Here is an 8573-nt window from a genome sequence, read left to right on the forward strand (position 1 = left end):
GTGTTGTGTTAAGTAAAAAAAATGTGTAATGAAAAATGTGTACCAAGTGAAAATAAACATGGTACGATGTTGAAATAAATGATAAATGGAGAAATGCATACCTGGGAACTTGGTTGGACATGGGAAAACACAGTGGGAAGTCAGGCGCCCTATAGCGCTTAGGCGCGGGAAAATTCGCCTAAAGCGTGCGCAAGTCGCAGAAGTGTCGCCTATGTCGCGGAAGTGTCGCCTAAGTCGCGCGCGAACGTCGCGTTTATCGCACTAGTGTCGCGTTGCATGCATAGTATTGTAGACTCGACCTACAGTGCAATATATGCCATTGTGAGGCTACTCAGGATCGAGTCTCTACATCGCATTTCACTACTACTCTCACCTGTGCGATTCCGAACGTTCACGCAGTTAGATAAATAGGACTCAAGTTCGTATTATCCCTTACTTCCCTTCCTCAGACATACCTGGTACCGTTGTAGGAGTCACCTTAGTTAGTCCTTGATTGTGCAAATTGATCCCCCTTGCTTTTTATCATCAGACGTGCCTTGACCACTCTAAGTGCACTCTATCTAAGGTTTCTTTACCTAGGCCTTGTGAGATCCGGACCGCTACCAGTAGTCTTACATCGGCAACCCATACCTAGTCTTACCTCATCATATCTAGTTATACCTGGACTCTCTTTACCTCGGCCTAGACTTACGTGCCGCTCATCGGCATCAGACTCCCCACCTTGCATCGGTATCTTGCATTGGCATCTTGCATTGGTATTCCGCATCGGGTGTACCATCGGTATCCCATATTGCGTCGGACATTCTCGGACTCGGACCTTCGGTCGGTCGGATATCTCAGGCCTTAGAGCTTAGTTCTTCCTTTCTCTTCCCTCGCACTATTAGAAGGAAGTGCTTCAATAGCAGTCCCCTTGGGTCGAAGTACTGCACTCACACCCATTAGGATTTAGTAAGTTTGTTGGTATATCTAGCTGACTACTATTTCTTTCACCACATCGTCCAAGCATCATCATGAGCTATCACTGTCCTCCTTGTCCTGTTTGTCACCTTTGCCATCCTGCTCCTTGTCTAACTCAAGCCTGATATCATCGCCCTCTGACTCTCGGAAGTGCACGATGTGATGCAAAGCAAATTCAATATCTATTGTAAGCTATACACTAAGTCACATGCACAGGCAAATGAGGCGATCCAGCATTAGGCCCAGACCCAGAAAATGCCTCCCATAACACACTACCAAGCTTCCCAAGCAGCATCTGCGACACAATAGCAGCAAGCAAGTTAGACTTGCCCCATTGGCGTCCCGGTTGACACACTGCCAATGACTTCCATATAAAATGTCATCTTGTTGTAGTACAGCGCCATGATCTTGACTAAACGCTGGAATGTGCTGACAGGTTCTGGGTAGCTTCGCAGACAACTTATCCCCAAGCGGAAATTCATGTGGTTTAAGTTGCCACGCCAAGTTCACCATGTCTACATGGCTGTAAAGATGACCCGCCCGTCTGACAGCTGCAAGGGATTCACTAGTAACATAGTAAATTGTCTTCTGGACCTTGGGCATACACATAATGTAGCCTGAAAGCATTGTAAGGGAACCATCTGAATGTTACACTGCAAGATACACTTACTCTTGACCATGGCTGTTCTTCAAGTTCGCGATTGTGTCTTTGAGGCAGCCCAGAGTGCTGTGGTTGCATGCAAATGAGATGATAGGCTGGAGGATGGATATGTGAGGCAAGTAGTCAAGCGCCATTCCACCGTCTCAATGCATGACTCATGGGGAGCATTCATGCTGAAACGGTGATAGAGTGTGGTGCAAACGACCTTGTGTCTTGGGCGTCTATAGAAATGAGGTAGGTTAGCATGATGAAACAGCATAATACATGCACCTCTGCAGCTTAGAGAAAGACACCCACAATCCCTCAACTGTGCTCAACACCATTAACCTCCAGTAAAATGCCACAGCTCATTCCAAGCACAACATCCCTGCAAGTTTTTGAAGATCATGAGGGGGATGTAGATGTGGTCGCAGTTTCCCCGATAAGTGATGAATGGTAACCTTTGGGACTTGAAGATAGGTGTTGTGTTGAAAAAGATGGAGGGGCATCGCACGCTGCACGGCCTGCACTGAAATATCTCAGCAGTATTGTGATGGTGAGAGTACAATTTACTCAGTGAAATGATGAATAATGTCTTGCTGGATTTGGATGCTGGTAGTCATTCAGCTGGCCTGGGTTAAATGGGGGGTGCTGTAAGAGCTGTATGACATGTCCATTTTGCTGAGAGCGTCACTGCAAGGACAGATCTTTGACATTTGTGGGCTATCAGGGATCTGCCATGGCTCCAATGGAGGATCAATTTGAGGTGTTTTGCATCCTGGACTTGAGTGACCCATGCTGCTCCCACAACTAGAAGTCAGCTTCTGGGAGACCTGTCTGCCAAATGAAACAATTAGAATCTTTGTCTCATCCGGATTATGTAGGTGCTCAGGGACACCAAGCGACAAAAGAAGTCAGGATTGACCAATGAGGGAGCAAACTGTGTCTAGCCCCTTGCTAATACCATGAACGAGAAGGGGAGCTTGGATGATGCGACATGCAAACAGTTTCTGAGGGTGTGAGTTGGCGAAAGGTATCAAAAAATGGAGTACATGTGTGGTGGGTTTCTGAACAAGATGAGCTACAATCTCATCTAGGAGCGTGTTGCTGCCCTGGTTAGTCCAGCTGCGGTGCCGGTAACAATGGGGAGGTCGAGAATAATAGAATGGGTATACATCCAGGAAGTCAAACAAGAAGGTCTGTGCAGCGCTAACCATAATATGTTTGTTGAACCAATGGTTTAAGCTCTTTGCCTGAGATCAGACAGTCCGAAGTGTGGTTATCAATTGAAAGTTCATCTCCTAGAGGTGCATTGACTTGGTCTAATGAATTTTGTTGAAAGAAAGCTGTATCCAGAGTTGAATGTAAAATTTGAGATGAGGATGGAAGGCAACCTTGTGACATTCACGGCATCACCAAGAACATAGTTGGCCTGTATGTTGAAGAGCCACTGTTACTCTTGCTCCAGAAGAGATTCCTTGCATGCCAAAAAGGACCTGAGAGCTTCAACACTCCTGTGACGATTGACCCAATATCTAGTAGTCTGGCAATTAATGGAATGAGTTAATTGTAAAGTTGGTACCACTCACACCACGGGCTGCACAACGACTGGGTCAATTTTGGCAAAATGATAGAGAACCCTGAGACTAATGCTGTTGTTGAAAATATGCTTTGGAGCAAATGAGACAATATGTATAGTGGCTCAAAAAAGTGTCCCAATGTTTGTGGGTTTTCATGCAATTGCTTCATTGTGAGTCAGGGTGTGGGAATCTGACCAAGCTATAGGGAGGTGTCAGAATGCTCTGCCTCTTGGCTTTATCGCTGTCCCCTGTAGCATGAGAATCCGATGTTATTGTATGAAGATATGGACATTTTAATTTGATGACTCATTGGGACACTTTTTGACTTTGAATTTGACCAATATAATCTCTATAATTCTAGTACTTAGTGTTGCCTTCTCTTGCTCTAATCACTTCTACCACTCTTATAAACACACTATCTATCAATTCCTAGCATTATCCATTAGTAATATTCCCTCACTGTGCTGTAACTCTCCCATAGCTGAAATAGCCCTTATTCTCATCTTCAGCTCCTCTTATCTGTCTAACAGGCAGATTTCTACTAGAACTGGCCTGAGCAGGGATACTATTGCTAGATTCATCAAAAAGACCATTCCAGATAAGAAAAATATCAAATTAAATCACCTTTTTAAGCTCATACCATATAGCAAAAGATCTTTTGGGTATTATATTTTGACTGGGCAGGCTGCTAATACTACTCAAGCCATCAAATTCATTTATTCTATTATCCACACCACTGTCTCCACTCAAATAGTCAGGAATGCTCTCAAGGCAGCCAACCTTGAAGTTATAACTAAGAAGAAAAGCTTATCCTATCTTCAGCCTATAGAGGGAGGAGACTAGCCTTTGCTCTAAAGCACCAGTATTGGACTTTGAGGAATGGAATAAGGCTATCTGGTCAGATGAGACAAAAATCAATAGAATGGGGTCAGATAGCCAGGAATATGTATGGAAAAAGGCAGAAGAACTACTAGGACAAAGAGAAATCAAGAAAACACTTAAGTTTGAAGGAGAAAACTTGATGGTATGGGGTTGTATGAGGTGAACTAGGGGAGAAAATTCTCTGTGAGATGGAGGGGAGGATAGATGCAGAGCAGTGCATCTCAATTTTGGCAGATTGTCTGCTTAAAAGCATGCAGTAATCAAACATTGACAAAGAAGACACCATCTTATGACAAGATAATGATCTCAAGTTCTTATGATTCAGGTTCCGGGCTTAGTGGAAACAGCGACAATAATAGGAGTACATGGTGCACAGAATATATTCAGCTGATTCTGATAATCTATTATACTAACTATCTACTCTGCCACTCAGATGCTCTTGTAACTCCGCTAGGAAGTACACAAACTATATCGGCTGATTGCAACAACTGTATTTACATCACAATACAAGTATGCTTCAAGTTGGCTACCAAATGGTTTGAAAACCATGATATTGTTGTTCTATCATGACTAGTACAGTCTTCAGACCTCAACCCTATTGAACAGCTCTGGAAATTACTCAGGAGGTGTATCAGGATCCTCAATAGGGGCTATTTCAGCTATGGGAGAGAGTTACAGCACAGTGAGGGAATATTACTGATGGATAATGCTAGGAATTGATAGATAGTGATTTATAAGAGTGGTAGAAGTGATTAGAGCAAGAGAAGGCAACACTAAGTACTAGAATTATAGAGATTATATTGGTCAAATTCAAAGTCAAAAAGTGTCCCAATGAGTCATCAAATTAAAATGTCCATATCTTCACACAATAACATCGGATTCTCATGCTACAGGGGACAGAGATAAAGCCAAGAGGCAGAGCATTCTGACACCTCCCTATAGCTTGGTCAGATTCCCACACCCTGACTCACAATGAAGCAATTGCATGAAAACCCACAAACATTGGGACACTTTTTTGAGCCACTGTATGTATCAAGCTCAGAGATAAAATATGTGCTGCCAGTGTTAGTTAGTCAAATGTATAAGTAGTATATGAGTAGTAAGCAAAATAATATATTTGCTCATTGTAAAAGCAGTCAGACTGATGCTTGCCAAGGGGTGGGCAGCTGTCAGTGCTTTAGTGCTCATCAAATTCCTTCATGATTGAGGCAGGAAGCACACAATGTCCATGATATTTCTTTACCGCCCATGCTGCTTGTGTTTCATGAGGCCTTTTTGGTAAGCATCAATAAATCTGGCTGATCTGATGGAAATCTGATGGAAAATCTACAATTCTCATCAGAAGTCTGATTGATAAGTCATTGATATGAGTCATACTGCCATATTGTCAACATTGGTACTGCATTGAGTGAGTCAATGACATTCTTCTCAAGCGCAGCAGCTGACAATGAACTATCCTTCATGTGGTATATCCACTTTGCAAAACCCCACACTGCTCAATGAAATTGAGCTCGCTGTGGTGAAAGAAATAGTAGTCAGCTAGCTATACCAACAAACCTACTAAATCCTAATGGGTGCGAGTGCAGTATGTCAACCCAAGGGGACTGCTATTGAAGCACTTCCTTCTAATAGTGTGAGGGAAGAGAAGGGAAGAAGCTGTAATCTGAGACCAAGATGTTCTAACCAACCAAAGGTCTGAGTCCAAGTCCAGAAGTGTCCGATGCAAGAGGGTACCGATGGTACACCTGATGCGAGATACCTGATACAAGTAGAAAGATCCAATGCCAAGGGGAATGGCAGATAAAGCTAGGCCGAGGTAAGGTGTCATATACCATATATCCGGTTACAGATCCGAAGATCCGGATTGCAGATCCGATCCAGATCCATTGGATATATCCATCATCCGGTCCACAGATCCAATCTGATCCTCATTTCATTTCCTGTTCATATAACTCTAACTATTGTTCATCTCCTTTTGGTATTCCTAGACTCCGGCATTCCAGCTATCCTTACTTCTGCTATGCTTACTGATCTGCTGTACTTACTTCATTTCCAATTCATGATTTGTGATCTGTCTGACTTACCAATCCGCTCTGCTTATACTTTGTACATAGCCTTGCACCTTTGCTTATTGATCATTCCATTAGTTATCCATAGTATATAAACCCTTGTACATGCGCTGTAGTAGATCAGTTCGAATATCATCTTAGATTGCACTCATTCCATCTGGACTCTAAGTCCCTCCGTTCATCCTCCGTTATCTGTCCAGACTCAAGTCTTCTACTCCTGTCTAATCCAAGACTTAGGATTGATTCCTATAGTCTGTATATCTGCCTCTGTCTTCGGACAGTCCTCATCCATTAGTTTCTAGTTTGGATCCGATCCAGATTAGCCGTTACTCTATACATCTGATATCTGGAAGTCTTAACAGATCCGTTACGATACTTATCCATCTCATTAGATGCAATACTTCAAGTACTCTGAAATAAGGGGCAATACTCGGGAAAGGGGCACAGCGCACAAGCTGAGGCCGAAGCTCTTCGGATCTGATACCTCTTGAGTACGGTCTTAACATAAGGAGAGTCTAGGTATAACTAGGTATAACTAAAACTAGGTATAGGTTGCCAAGTCAAGACTATCAGTAGCAGTCCAAGTCTTACAAGGCCTAGGTATAGAAAGCTTAGATAATGCACACTTAGTGTTACAGTCAAGTACGCCCCTATTCATTTTCTTTCTCTCACATCATTGTATTACATCACGATCGCATCTTGCTGTCGCTAGATGATCTATTCTTGTTATCTCTGACTCGTCTTATCTCTGACTCGCCTTATCTCTGACTCGTCTTATCTCTGACTCGCCTTATCTCTGACTCGTCTTATCTCTGACTCGTCTCTATGATCTCATCGTACCGGCCCTAAAGTCGTTACCGTTTACTATATAAACTCGTCCTGTACTATGTAGTTCTTTACTTTAATCTTACTAGGTTTTACCTGGAATCTCTTTCGCTTAAGACCTCCAATCTTAAGTTGTATTAAAACGTGATTCAAGTCGAGGACACTCTCCTTGTCTTGTCTTAGTGAACCATTGAACTTCGGCATATGCTGAAGCCTTGAACCAACCTTGGCCGATTACTCTTATCGAGTAGCCATACGTCAGAACCCACCTAGTTCATAACACTTAGAGCAGTTAAGGCATGTCCAAGATGAAAGCAAAGGATCAATTGCACAATCAAAGACTCACTAAGGTGACTCCTACAATGCTAGCAGGTATGTCTGGAGAAGGGAAGTAAGTGATAGTATGAGACTTGAGTCCTATTTATCTATCTATGTGAATGTCCAGTGTGAAAAACACAACAGGTGAAAAACACAACCTGACTAGGCACTTGTAAAGGCACTTAGCCAGTATATGTCTAAGCTCTGCCTATGCTGCTATACTTGCAAACAATAAAGCAAGAATGTTCGACCCGAGGGAAAAGCTACTAAGGACAACTTAAGATAGAAAGACCTGATGTAGAGACTCACGTTTCTGCAGACGCATATGGGCTCATTTTACAAATTCTGACAACTGGCCTTCATGGCACAACTAGCACCATCATCCACTATGACTTCCACCATGGAGCGCACCACTTCCCGCGAAACGCGCCATAGGCGCGACACTTTCCCGCACAATGCACAGTATTCCCGCATGCTCGCCTTGCGTGCTGTCTTGCGCTTAAGCGCACTGCATCGCACAGCATCCAGGAGCATCCATTCATCGTCCAACCAGTCCCTTGGTATGTTCCTTTTCATTATCTGACTATATTTGGCATATTACACTTCCTATTTCATTATGGACCCTTACTTTACCTCACTTACATACTTAGAGTGCTCCCTATTTGGCTCCAAGCCCTGGGAGAGCGCTTAGGTAGAACTTACATACTCTCATGTTCGTTTTACACCCAGCTTCCTACCACTCAGTATCTTCTAACACCATGTACTTGGCAGTTAGTTCCATGCAATGCATATATCCATCATCATCTTGAGGCCCTAGCATCAGTCTATAGCTAGTGGCACTATCAGTATCCATCTAGATCTGCACTTTTCCTCTTATCAGTCTCAGTATCCGTCTTCTACACTTGTGCACCGCTTGCACTACCTTCCCACGCTTCGCGCACTTTCACACTTCACTTTCCCGCACGCGCCTTCACCGCGTCTCACGCTTTCACCGCCATTCACCAGGGTTGATTAGCATCATTCTGTGGATCCTTGCTTTCTTTGCTTCCCCTTTAGGGTCGAACGTTCTTGCATTCTGCGAGTATAGCAGCTAGGCAGAGCCAAGACTCACTTATACTGGCTGAGCACTTTTCTTATATGTGCCTGCCAGGTTGTGATACCCACACCGAAAGAGCGCTAAAGTGCGGGAATAGTGCGTCGCAAGATAGAGCGCTAATGCGCAGGAAAGAGCGGAAGTCAAGAAAGCGGACACTGAGTCAAAGGAGGGTAATGGATAGTGAGTGAGATCAAAGGTATTGATTG

This window comes from Suillus subalutaceus, assembly GCF_016647625.1.
Source record: "Suillus subalutaceus strain FC151 chromosome Unknown DFJ58scaffold_210, whole genome shotgun sequence".
Classification (NCBI taxonomy): Eukaryota; Fungi; Basidiomycota; class Agaricomycetes; order Boletales; family Suillaceae; genus Suillus; species Suillus subalutaceus.